The sequence below is a fragment of the Dermacentor variabilis genome, chromosome 10 (genome assembly GCF_050947875.1).
Source record: "Dermacentor variabilis isolate Ectoservices chromosome 10, ASM5094787v1, whole genome shotgun sequence".
Taxonomy (NCBI): domain Eukaryota; kingdom Metazoa; phylum Arthropoda; class Arachnida; order Ixodida; family Ixodidae; genus Dermacentor; species Dermacentor variabilis.
The window spans coordinates 52,355,323-52,366,689 of NC_134577.1; the positions used below are offsets into that span (position 1 = coordinate 52,355,323).

Here is an 11,367-nt window from a genome sequence, read left to right on the forward strand (position 1 = left end):
TTGTCTGTTTTGTTAATCCGTATCCATCCTTTTTCATGCCAGCTTGGGTCACGAATTCGTCCAAGGTCCACGGAACAGATTTACGGCAGAGCCGACTCTGCCGCGCGTCGCTGCGTTTGTTCGATTCTATTAGTAAAGCAGCGAACCCGCTCGCTCTCATCGCTCACAGACTGTCGCCGTGCTCTCTGCCTCCGGTTGTCACGCTCTCTGCAACAGGTCTTTGCTAGCTCTCCTCCTCACCTGGAGGCTGCTGGCACGAATGCAGAGCACCACGTCGACATTTAACAACGAACCGACAGCTTGAAATTCGGTTTTACACGGGCGAAGGAGCCCGCGTAGCAGACAAGAACGAAGCTGCGTGCTGCCGGAATGCAAAAAAAAAAAGAAAAGAAAAAACGTGCTGTGCTTTGCTCGGTTGTTGTTTGGTAAGTGCTGCAAACTGAAATCCATCGCTACCATCGGATACCGCCTACATATTGGCGCATGCCACGCTATGCAGTTGTCGCAATATGCTGCTTTGTTTCAGCGCTAAATTGAGACTTTCGCTAGTGCATTTACATTTGCTACGTTTTGTTGAACTTGAGGGCGACTTCCGGTCACGCATGTGGTAATGGTTAAGCTAAGTACAGTGGTGGATTAGTGGACGGATCAAGTGTTTTGTTCTTAGGTTCAAGTCCGCGCATCCCTAAGGAGTCTGCGACCCAAGAAACGTAACTGTTTTAGAAGACAAGGATATCTTTATCAATGAAGGACAGTCTGCGCGCGTCACCTAGTGCAGCACTTTGTTTTTGACTAGTACTACTTCGAGTACATTTTTCCGAGAATTCCGTTCGATGAGTGCGTAGAAGAGCTTCTGTCATGGTTATGTACTGCATTATTTAACACGCACGCGAATACGGCAGTTTTGCCGACGAGAAAGCATCCCTGCATGGAAGGCGCCTAGATTAAAAAAGTCGCCCTAGCGCTTCAGAACTTAAACACCCGCTTGGCCGCGTCTTACGTAAACTATCATAACGTCTTTGAAAATCGAAGCACGCACGAGCGGAGTGAAACATAATGTACGCATCGTTAACGTCTACTCCGGCGTGTTTCTGTTCTCACAGGACCAACGTCACTAACAATGTGCACCAACACAGATGTTCACCGACCGGTCTGTAAATCTGTGTCCTCCTGTCGTTCCATTAAGAACGTGTCATAAAGCGGACCGCATAAGCTTAGGCGCCCTAACTATAATGTGAATCCTTTCGTTACAGAGATGGGAGTCCGGTACCTAGGAGTGTTGCCCTCTGTGCAGCAAGTGGCGAACCAGACCGACCCGGCCTCAACCAAGAAACACTCATCAAATCAATGGCTCTCCTGCGTACTATACTCTGTCCAAGGTCTAACGTGTAGAACATCAGGCGGCTGTGCCGAGGGAACAGGTTTCGCTGCCAACCTTCAGACCAACTTGTGTCAGTGATAGACGGTATGTATAGCTCTTCAATGACCTTTTTTCTTCACGCCATCTTGAACATACTGGGCACTCGATATGTGCTGCCAGGCATCATCATCAGCCTATTTTATGTCTACCGCAGGACGAAGGCATGTACTATCGATTTTCAATTACACCCATCCTGTGCCATCCGATTCCAAATAGCGCATGCAAATTTCCCAATTTAATTGCCCCACCTAGTCTTCTACCGTCCTCGACTGCGCTTCCTTCTCTTGGCACCCATTCTGTAACTCTAATGGTCCACCAGTTATCTAACCTACGCATTACGTGGCCGGTCCAACTGCATTTCTTTCCAATAATGTAAATTAAAATATCCGCTTTCCCCGTTTGCTCTCTGATCCATGCCGTTCTCTTCCAGTCTCTTAACGTTATGCCTAACATGCTTCGCTCCGTCGCTCTTTTCGCGGTCCTGAACTTGTTCACGAGCTTCTTTGTCAGTCTCCAAGTTTCTACCCCATATGTTAGCACCGGTTATTAGGTCCTTCGTTACTTGGGATAGATTACCTGCTGGTTGCCTTGGTGCCTTACCTCCCACTTCAAGTACTGCTTCTGAAGCTAGCCTAGTTAGGGTTTCATTCATTACCACTGTCATGTTCATCCATCTGTTGTAAAGCTGCATATTTATTTATTTATTTATTTATTTCAAAGTACCTTACTGGCCCCAAGAGGAGCATTGAGTAAGGGAGGCGTCAATTGAACAAATGACAAGAGAAAACAGATATATGAGCGCTAAAAAATGTGAGAGTTAAAAATGTTTGTAATGATCACAGGCTTCCAAAACAGTGTTAAAAAAACGCTAAATCAATACAAAGAGTTATCGGGAAAGGAATGAAAAGTACATTTCACCCTAACATAAAAGGCGATGTAAGACTTGCGCAAAATAACGTACATAGCGCGAGTACATAAACCAAACAAAATTGAAACCACAAGAACAAGAAAAAGAAAGTCACGTATTATATGACATGACATATGTACAGATGAAGATATTTGTTATGATGAAGACTGTAGGTCCAGTAGTTGTCTAAATTTATCATTGCTCATTTGAGCGACAGTGCTATTAGGAAGCGAATTCCATAACCGAATCGCTCGTGGTAAAGCCGAGGAGTTAAATGCGTTAGTGTTGCCATAAATGCGAGTGAGACTTAAATCATTATAAAGTCGTCGTGATGTGCAAGACGCGCGTTCCAGTGGCAAGTTTGGTGGCTTGATTTGGTGAACATATCTATGGAGCAAGGACAGGAGTGCTATGTCACGTCGGCTACTCAGTGATTGAAGGGAAAGGTCGAGTTTTATTTGAGTAATGCTTGACTGGTAGCTGTAATTTCGGGAAATAAATCGACTAGCTCGGTTTTGGATGGCTTCTATCATGTGGATTAGGTATTCATGGTAGGGAGACCATATAGGGCACGCGAGCTCGAGCTGAGGGCGTACAAATGATACGAATGCTAATTTACGGATGTTAGACGGGCTATTACGCAAGTTGCGGCGAATATACCCAAGAGATTTGGAAGCGTTTGCGCATATGGTTGCAATGTGAAAGGCCCAGGAAAGGCTCGGTGTAAGATTTACGCCTAGATATTTATATGCTGATGCCTGAGATATTATATTTGAGTTCATATAATAGGAAAACCTATGAATATAATACCAGCCTGAATTGGCCTGCTTTTACCATTACTGCGTATAGGTTTGCTTGTTACTTCTTACAGCAGAGCAGCAAGTTGGGCTAGTTGGTAGAAGTTCACCTTGTAATAACGAAGGTTACCGTGCTATAAACACACGGACAACACAAGTAGAAGTGTACAGGAGGCGCGCATCCTGTCCACTTCCACTTCTGTTGTCCATTTGTTTATAGTGCAGCAACCACCCTTATTACAAGGTGAAATGTTGCTTCTTGACCAATTTTGCTCTTACTCTCTTCATATTGAGTTAAATCCTAGACCTCACTAACCTGTGATCACTGCACTTTACCCTACCTAACAATTCTACACCCTGCACTATGCTGGGACCGGGAGAAAGCATGAAATCTATTTCATTTCTTGTTTCACCATTAGGGTTTCACCATTGCACCATTCATTATATTATTTAGTAATGTACTTTAAGGCTCATAGTACATGCCATTAGTCATTGCCATATTCTTATTACACGTAGATTTTACGCACTTTACAGCGACTATTTTTTAGGCCCCTTTACAGCCATGTCACAGCAACTCCATAGACTGCATCACTCCAGTGCGAAATCACTAACACTGGCATGGCGCTCTTTGGCCATACCTGGCCCTTGCGCCAAAAAAACCACACATTCATTCGTTAGGGCTTTTCCATATCCGCTTTCTGTTGCTATGCTTCCTGAAGGCGTTCATTATCCGCAGCTTATTCCGTTTCGCTAATTCTACCAACATCTCTCCTCTAGTGTTCCTAGAACCAATACCGTAGTTTCCAGTTACGTGTTCCCCAGCCTGCTTTTCCCCAATTTTTGCATTGAAGTCACCCATGACTGCAGTATACTGAGTTTGCACTGTTCTCATCCTTAATTCAACATGTTCACTAAACTGACCTATTTTACAATCATCGTGACTGAAGGTTGGGCATAGGTTTGTACTACCTCTATTCTATACTTCTGATTTAGCTTTATTACGACTACTGCTACCTTCTCATTATTGGTGTAGAATTCGTCAATGTTTCTCGCTATGCCCTTATGGATTAGAAGTCCTACCGCGCGTTGCTTCTTATCTGGGAGTCCTCTATAGCAGAGAGCCGTTAGTCAGTAGATTGTACGCCTCACCAGTTGTTCTAACCTCGCTATGGTCAATTATATCCCAGACCTAAGTTAGAATATGCATGCTCTGTCTGGGAAACTCATCAACATAACCTATCTAATACACTGGAATCAATTCAAAACCGTGCAGCCCGGTTTATCTACAATGAATATTCTTATCATGCAAGCGTGTCTGAACTAAAATCCCGTGCCGGTCTTACTAATCTAGAATCGCGACGTCTTATTTCTAGACTGTGTCTTTTTCACAAATTCTATCATTCACCACTCCACATTTCAGCTATATTACCAGCTCATCGTCAGTCCAGCCGCATTAACCACAGCAAAGCCGTGTATCCTCCCCCGGCGCAGACTACCTCTCATCTACGATCATTTTTTGTGAAAACCGCCAGGGACTGGAACGGTCTGTCTGCCGACATCACGCACCACTCCGACACTCATCACTTCAAGGCTGCTCTCAAAACACTGTTTTGTTAAAGCCCATCCCTCATGTAATACCGCATCTCTGGGGCCTTTGAGGTATAATAAATAAATAAATAAATAAATAAATAAATAAATGAATAGACAATGCCTGATGGTTCCTCAGAGTCCTGTTAAGCTAGCATCACTTGAGAGGGTTCGCGTATTGTACATTGCCAGGGTCAGTTTCAATTGGCGGCCTGTCAGGGTCCAGAGATTCTTAGAACCCTGTGCTGGTATGCGCCGCTCTTAACGAACCGTTTTCACGCCAGCTAGGTTGACTGCGTTCTAGCGACTTGGTATCTTGGTCCCCGTCCCACGGACGTGGTAGGCAGCAGTTATTTCGTTCTAAGTCTTGCTGCCCACCCTGTAGACCCGGTGACCAGCTCTTATATTGTGTCTTTCTGCCCATCCTGTGAATCTGGTAGCCACGCGTTCTTGGGAATTGACATGCTACTCTCCACGCAGCGGGCTCGAGGGCCAGCTATTCTATATAGCTAGTATCTTGCTTTCCGTCTGTAGAATCTGGTGGCATCTTGCTGCCTGAACTACGGACCTGCGGCCCAGCTGTTGTGGAAGACCGAGTATCTTGCTGGCCGCTCTGAGGACCATGTGATTGGCAGTTTAGCGGCCTGGTGCCTAGCTTCTCCCCCTGCGGAGCAGCAAGTAGCAGATGCTTGATTCTGTTAGTCCTAGTTACTTTATAAACACGGCAAGATGGGCATGCTGGAAGGTTCAATTCAGGGAAGTGGTGCCTTTCTTTACTTCGTTTCATTCTGCTTGATTTCGCCCATTTCTTTGTATTCAAACACCACCTTCGCAGCAGTAAAAGGCGATATAGGTAGCACCCATATCGCGGCTTGCGTTACCCTAGGCTACTATTTTGCCATTGGCGTCGACAGTGGTTGGACGCGAGATTGCTTACCTGGTTTCCTGAATAGCTTTATCTTACAGTGTCCGAACGCATCTCACAGCTTATTTTTGGAGACACCACGAGGTGATTGAAAAGATGCTGGCTGCTCACTTGTCCCCGTGGGTTTTCGTTGAACCAGTGCAGGGGCGGACAGCTGGGCTACGTGCTTCCCGTCAGACTAGGTGAGTACAATTCTTGCTGCTGCATTGAAGTAGGCACCCTGAATGAACTTTTCGTGTAACAGCTGTACGAGATGTGCATTGCGCGCATTTTGTCTTAGTATGTTTTCATTTTCCTGCTCGCGAAGTAGGCGTATGGATGGTTGGACAATTGCACCACATTGCTATTTCAGTGCAGCACGTTAGCGAATTTCATGTCAACGCGTTCAAAAATTAACCTGTGCGTTCGTTATTGCGGAACGTAATTCAAAACGTTTTGATAGTGTATTCGAGGAATACTGCTTGCATCTTTCTTTGCCGATATTCCGCACTTTCTTTTATTTTTATCGTGGCACCATCGGCGGACAAAAATGCGAATCAGTGATACGCCACGACGAAAAATTTGCGAAGAACAGAAAATTATAGATTTCCAACGCACATGCTGAAACATATTTGAAGCCAAGCTTTCTATTTAAATGCTATAGAACTAGCGGCAGTGACTACAATTGTTTGATTTCGTTCTATGCGACGGCTAAATTCATTCAGTCTTTACGCGCAACCTTCACCTCGTACAAAGTTTATATTCGTGCACTGCACCATTCAGAAGCTATTCTGAAATACGAACACCAAATCAGGCGGGTGCACAGTGGCAGTCGTCTCCGTAGCCATGTCAAGATGATGAAGGCGGTGTCTCATGTTTGTGAAGGGAAGAGTGCTGATGACACGTGCATGCACAGAGAAGTGGGAATCATTTGTAATCGCATGCATTCCGGACATTTGGGGAAATTGCAAACTTGAGCATGCGCGGTTCGGCCGTTTTGCGAAGGTGGTCATTGAGGGTCATGTGCCCTCTGCCGTGGCGGCTACGTGTTTATACCCCTGAGTATCCGAAGAGCGATCGTATCAGTATGGAAAATAACTTTTTTCGGCGTTGGACAACGCACCTGGTTAGAATTAAACAATCGGGTTTGTCTTGCCCATGCTGCGTTATTAGTGAGACGGGTCTATCTTCTAGCATTGTGTTTCTACCCGTGGCCTTTTTCTTATCTCGACGATCCTTGAAAGTTTTCTTTGTGTGCAAAATGACGGTTTTTTTTATTTGTTCAGTTCTCTTTGAAGCTTTCGGAAACTGTATTTTCACCTCTATTGTGCCGTCATACATAAGGAGTCAATCGTGGACACTAGTTATCTTGTTACTTGTTAAAACTTACATATATACTATTAATAATAATCAGCGGCAGATACATTCTAACGACAACATTACGAGATAACGACGCTGACATAACGGCATCATGCTGACTGTCATCGGTGGCGTGACTACTTAACTGGTGTGACAGGAAGATGTTGAAACTCTAAACATGTACAGCTCGTGCGTCGTCATTGGCGATGATGCTTAAGCAGTAGTCTCGGTGAAAGCAGCAGCAGTGTGCCCATTAGAATGTTCGTGGTTGCACACTTCTTATTGAATAGCTTTTCTTGCATCTTCTGCAGGTTTTCGGGGTTGGTCTCTGGTCAATGGTCGGTGGTTGAACTCGGAAAGGAAATTGTTCGTTCGTTCGCTGGTTAAATCATTATTTAGTTTTTGGTTTATTCTGACTTTCGTTCGTTCGTTCGATTTTTCAGTTGTCCCTTCGTTCGCTCGTTCAATGATTCGTTCAGTAAATAGATGGCGCGTTCCTCCGTTTCCTGTTTAGTTTGCCCAATCATTCATTCGTTCGTTCGTTCATTCGTCCCTTTGCAGATTATCGTCGATGGTTTCTGCGCGATTTTTCGCCCTGCGAATGTACTTCAGTCATGCCGCCGACGTCAAAGTAACCATAGCCATCGTATCGCGGTCGTTTCTTAATCTTGTGGTTTTCTTGTTCAGCATGTTGGCGTGATCGTATACGAGCGACGGTCGCCATGTCGTCGTCGGTGTCGTTCCTTATTTCATTGTCCTCATTTTCGTGCGGTCCTTATCACACCCCCGTAGTGGCGATGTCATCACCGCTATTCTGACGTCATAATGAAGTTTCGTCGCAGTCATCACAGCTGCTGCCGTGTCGTCGTTTTGCCGCGGTCGTTTTCGTGACACCAATGTAATATTCTTGTTATCGCTGGCAGTAGAGGATGGCACCTCTTCTGCCGTCACGTTGGGAGTTACAGTATTATGGAGTGGATGACCTAGGCCCTTCTGCACCACCTAAAACTGCGGTTCCTTCGTTTCGTTTCTCCACTCTGATGAGATGCAGTATTTTTCCTCGCCTTTTTCACAATCATTCATTTGTTGATACTTGGCGGTGTGGTTGTGTGCATCGCTTGCGTTTGTCTGTTTTGCTTCTACTGTACATCATTCATTGGCCATCAGACTAATAATGTCATGCAATAGAATACCACGGCCCATACCACTGCACGTCAGGTGGCTTTGCTGTATATGGGACTATGTAACTGGATAACAGTCATCAAGGCGCAGTCAGCCAGTGGTTCGGGAGCAACATATGGGGTGATCACTTTCGGCGGTGATCACCCCGAATGTCTCCGAGCATAACGCCGAAAGCTTTTCTGGCTCTGTGCCAAGCTGGCTATCTGATGGCGTACAGATTAGATTAAGGTTCCATGCTCTAATATCCTTCAGCGTGCTTCTCACATATCTGACCTCTGTCCTTTTTTTTCACCGGGAACAAACGGCACGAGATTGACATGTTCCTATCGTGCACGCACGTGCGGGGCCAAAGACGATGCTGGCCCTTCTTGCGTCATCATCAGGTCACACCTGGGAAGCAGCACTGGGTCGGACAGCAAGAATCAAGCCAGCCAGGTGAGCGCTACGGAGACGTCAAATGTTGCGTAGTGATCTTTCCATTGCCTTTCGCACTGCCAACGCAATTGCACATAAAACGATTTCACATCACTAAACTCGAATACTATTGATTTTGATAACACGACATGAGTGAGGAGGAGTGCGTTGAGATAGGACTAGCCTGTAGCCTGATCTGAGTTTCCGAGGTAACAATTTGTCCAAATTCGTTAATCAATCGTTTAATCTAGTGTCAACTTATGTTCATTGCCAGGGGGCGTGATGTATGCGTGTGTGTGTGTGTGTGTGTGTGTGAAAACATTTATTCGAATGAGGTCCGGAGGCTCGACTTCTTAAGTCAAGGCGGGCCACTCCCACGTTGGCACTGTCAGGCCAAGCCTTTCAGCCACATCATGGGCCCTCTGGACGGCCCTTAGTTGGTCCTGAAATAATGGGCTTTGAATCCTTTTATGCCACTGTGTCCATTCTTCAACGAGGTTGGGGAGAGTCGCGGGGCACCCGCCAGCATATGCCTGATTCCAATGATGCCATTACAATCGTTGCAGTCAATCCTAATCTCCCTCTCTGGATATATTTTATTAATGGTGTACGGTGTGGGATATGTAGCTGTTTGCAATGAGCGCAGATTGACTGCCTCAGCCCTGTTCAGTTTTGAATGTGGCAATGGGAATTGTCTGCGTCCTAAATAGTAGTGTTTGGTAATGTCATTGTATGTTATTAAATGATCTCTAGATTCCCTGGCTTGATGGTGAACGGCTCGGTTGTGACTGTCACGGTTAGCAAGTCCTCGTGCCAAGTCATGAGCAACCTCATTGAGGTTTATCCGAGTCTCGGCCACTTTTCCCATATGCGCAGGAAATTATCGAATTTCAGTTCTCATAATCCCAATGTTTTCAAAAAGTTTCGCTGCAACACCAGCTACGTAGCCCTTATCAAAACACTTTATAGCGGATTTTGAATCACTCTAAATTTAGGCCCACTTATTGCTCCTGATGGCTAGAGCAATTGCCACTTGTTCCGCCATCATGGGGTCCTTGGTAAAAATAGTGATAGCATCTTGCACCTTCCCTTGATAATTTGAGACAATGGCCGTATATGCTTCTTTACCTTTCACCCAGGCTGCATCAACTACAGCTGCCAATTGGTTCTGCTGTTCTATTTCCTGCAAGAGTGCTTTAGCTCTTGCGTTTCTCCTTTCGACATTATATTCTGGATGCGTGTTTCTGGGGAGAGGGTTGGTTCTGATCTTGTTCCGTGATGTATTGAGTTGGTCTCAGTACATGTGCATATGAAAGCGGCTTAATGCATGAATCGATATTCAGGTTTTAAGAGAAGTGAGGGAACGTACGCGCGTAGAGGTTCTAATGAACTCTGGGCTGATATATTTTACCACAACTGATTTGGGCAAATTGGTTTTTCAAATATTTAGGTTAGCATGAGTGTAATTGCGGTTGCTGAGGTAGTGTTGCATGGTTCCAATTTCAGCGTTTGAGAGATTTGTGTGAACAGCAGTGCGTTGCGATTCGAACAGGCTATAGCCTTGCGTTTTTTTCCCTGGTAACTAGTTTGTCCAACTTCCTTTATCAATCATTTAAGTTAGTTTCAGTATTGTGCATATCATCATCGTCATGATCATCATCATAATCGTAATCACCATCACCATCATACGCTTGGTTATGCCCACTGCAGGGCAAAGGCTTCTCCCATACTTCTCAAACTACCCCGGTCATGTGCTAATTGTGGCCATGTTGTCCCTGCAAGGACGGCATGGCCACAATTAGTACATGACCGGGGTTGTTGGAGAAGTATGGGAGAGGCCTTTGCCCTGCAGTGGGCATAACCAGGCTGATGATGATGATGATGATGATGTCCCTGCAAACTTCTGAATCTAATCCGCCGAGCTGACTTTCTGCCGCCCCCTGCTACGCTTCCCTTCTCTTGGAAGCCAGTCCGTAACCCTTAATGACAATTGATTATTTTCCCTCCTCATTACATGTCGTGCTCATGCCCATTTCTTTTATCTTGATTTCTGCTAAGATATCATTAACTCGCGTTTGTTCCCTTACCCAATCTGCTCTTTTATTATCCCTTAACATTCTTCATCCCATAGCTCGTTGCGTCGTCCTCAATTTAAGTAGAACCCCTTTCGTAAGCCTACAGGTTTCTGCGCCGTACGTGAGTATTGGTAAGACGCAGCTGTTATACACTTTTCTCTTAAGGGATGGAGACAACCTGCTGTTCATGATCTGAGAATGCCTGCTAAACGCACGCCATCCCATTCTTATTCTTCTGATTATTTCACTCTCATTATCAGGATCCGCGCGCACTACATGCCCTAAGTAGGTGTATTCCCTTACCACTTCCAGTGCCTCGCTACCTATCGTAAACTGCTGTTCTCTTCCGAGACTGTTAAACATTACTATAGTCTTCTGCAGATTAAGTTTTAGACTCGCCCCTCTGCTTTGCCTCTCCAGGTAAGGGAGCATGCATTGCAATTGGTCCGCTGAGTTACTAAGCAAGGCAATAACATCAGCGAATCGCAAGTTACCAAGATATTCTCCAATAACTCTTAACCCCTAATTCTTCCCAAACGAGGTCTCTGAACACCTCCTGTAAACAGGCTGTGAATACCATTGGAGAAATCGTATCTCCCGGCCTTACGCCTTCCTTTATTGGGATTTTGTTGCTTTCCTTATGGAGGACTGCGGTGGCTGTGAAGACGCTATAGATATCTTTCAGTATTTTTACACCCGGCTCCTCTACACCCTGATTCCGT

General features: G+C 45.3%; 1 long non-coding RNA gene across 2 annotated transcripts; it reads left to right on the top strand.

Annotated features, from left to right (window-relative positions):
* Window positions 1-1,261: 1,261 nt before the first annotated feature.
* Window positions 1,262-8,585, top strand: LOC142559535 (uncharacterized). Of its 2 annotated transcripts, none has more exons than XR_012823148.1 (3): window positions 1,262-1,465; window positions 5,665-5,818; window positions 8,509-8,585. It is a non-coding gene; the product is annotated as an uncharacterized LOC142559535 (long non-coding RNA). The 2 variants fall into 2 exon arrangements; XR_012823147.1 differs by having other exon boundaries at window positions 5,678-5,818.
* The last annotated feature ends 2,782 nt before the right edge of the window (window positions 8,586-11,367 follow it).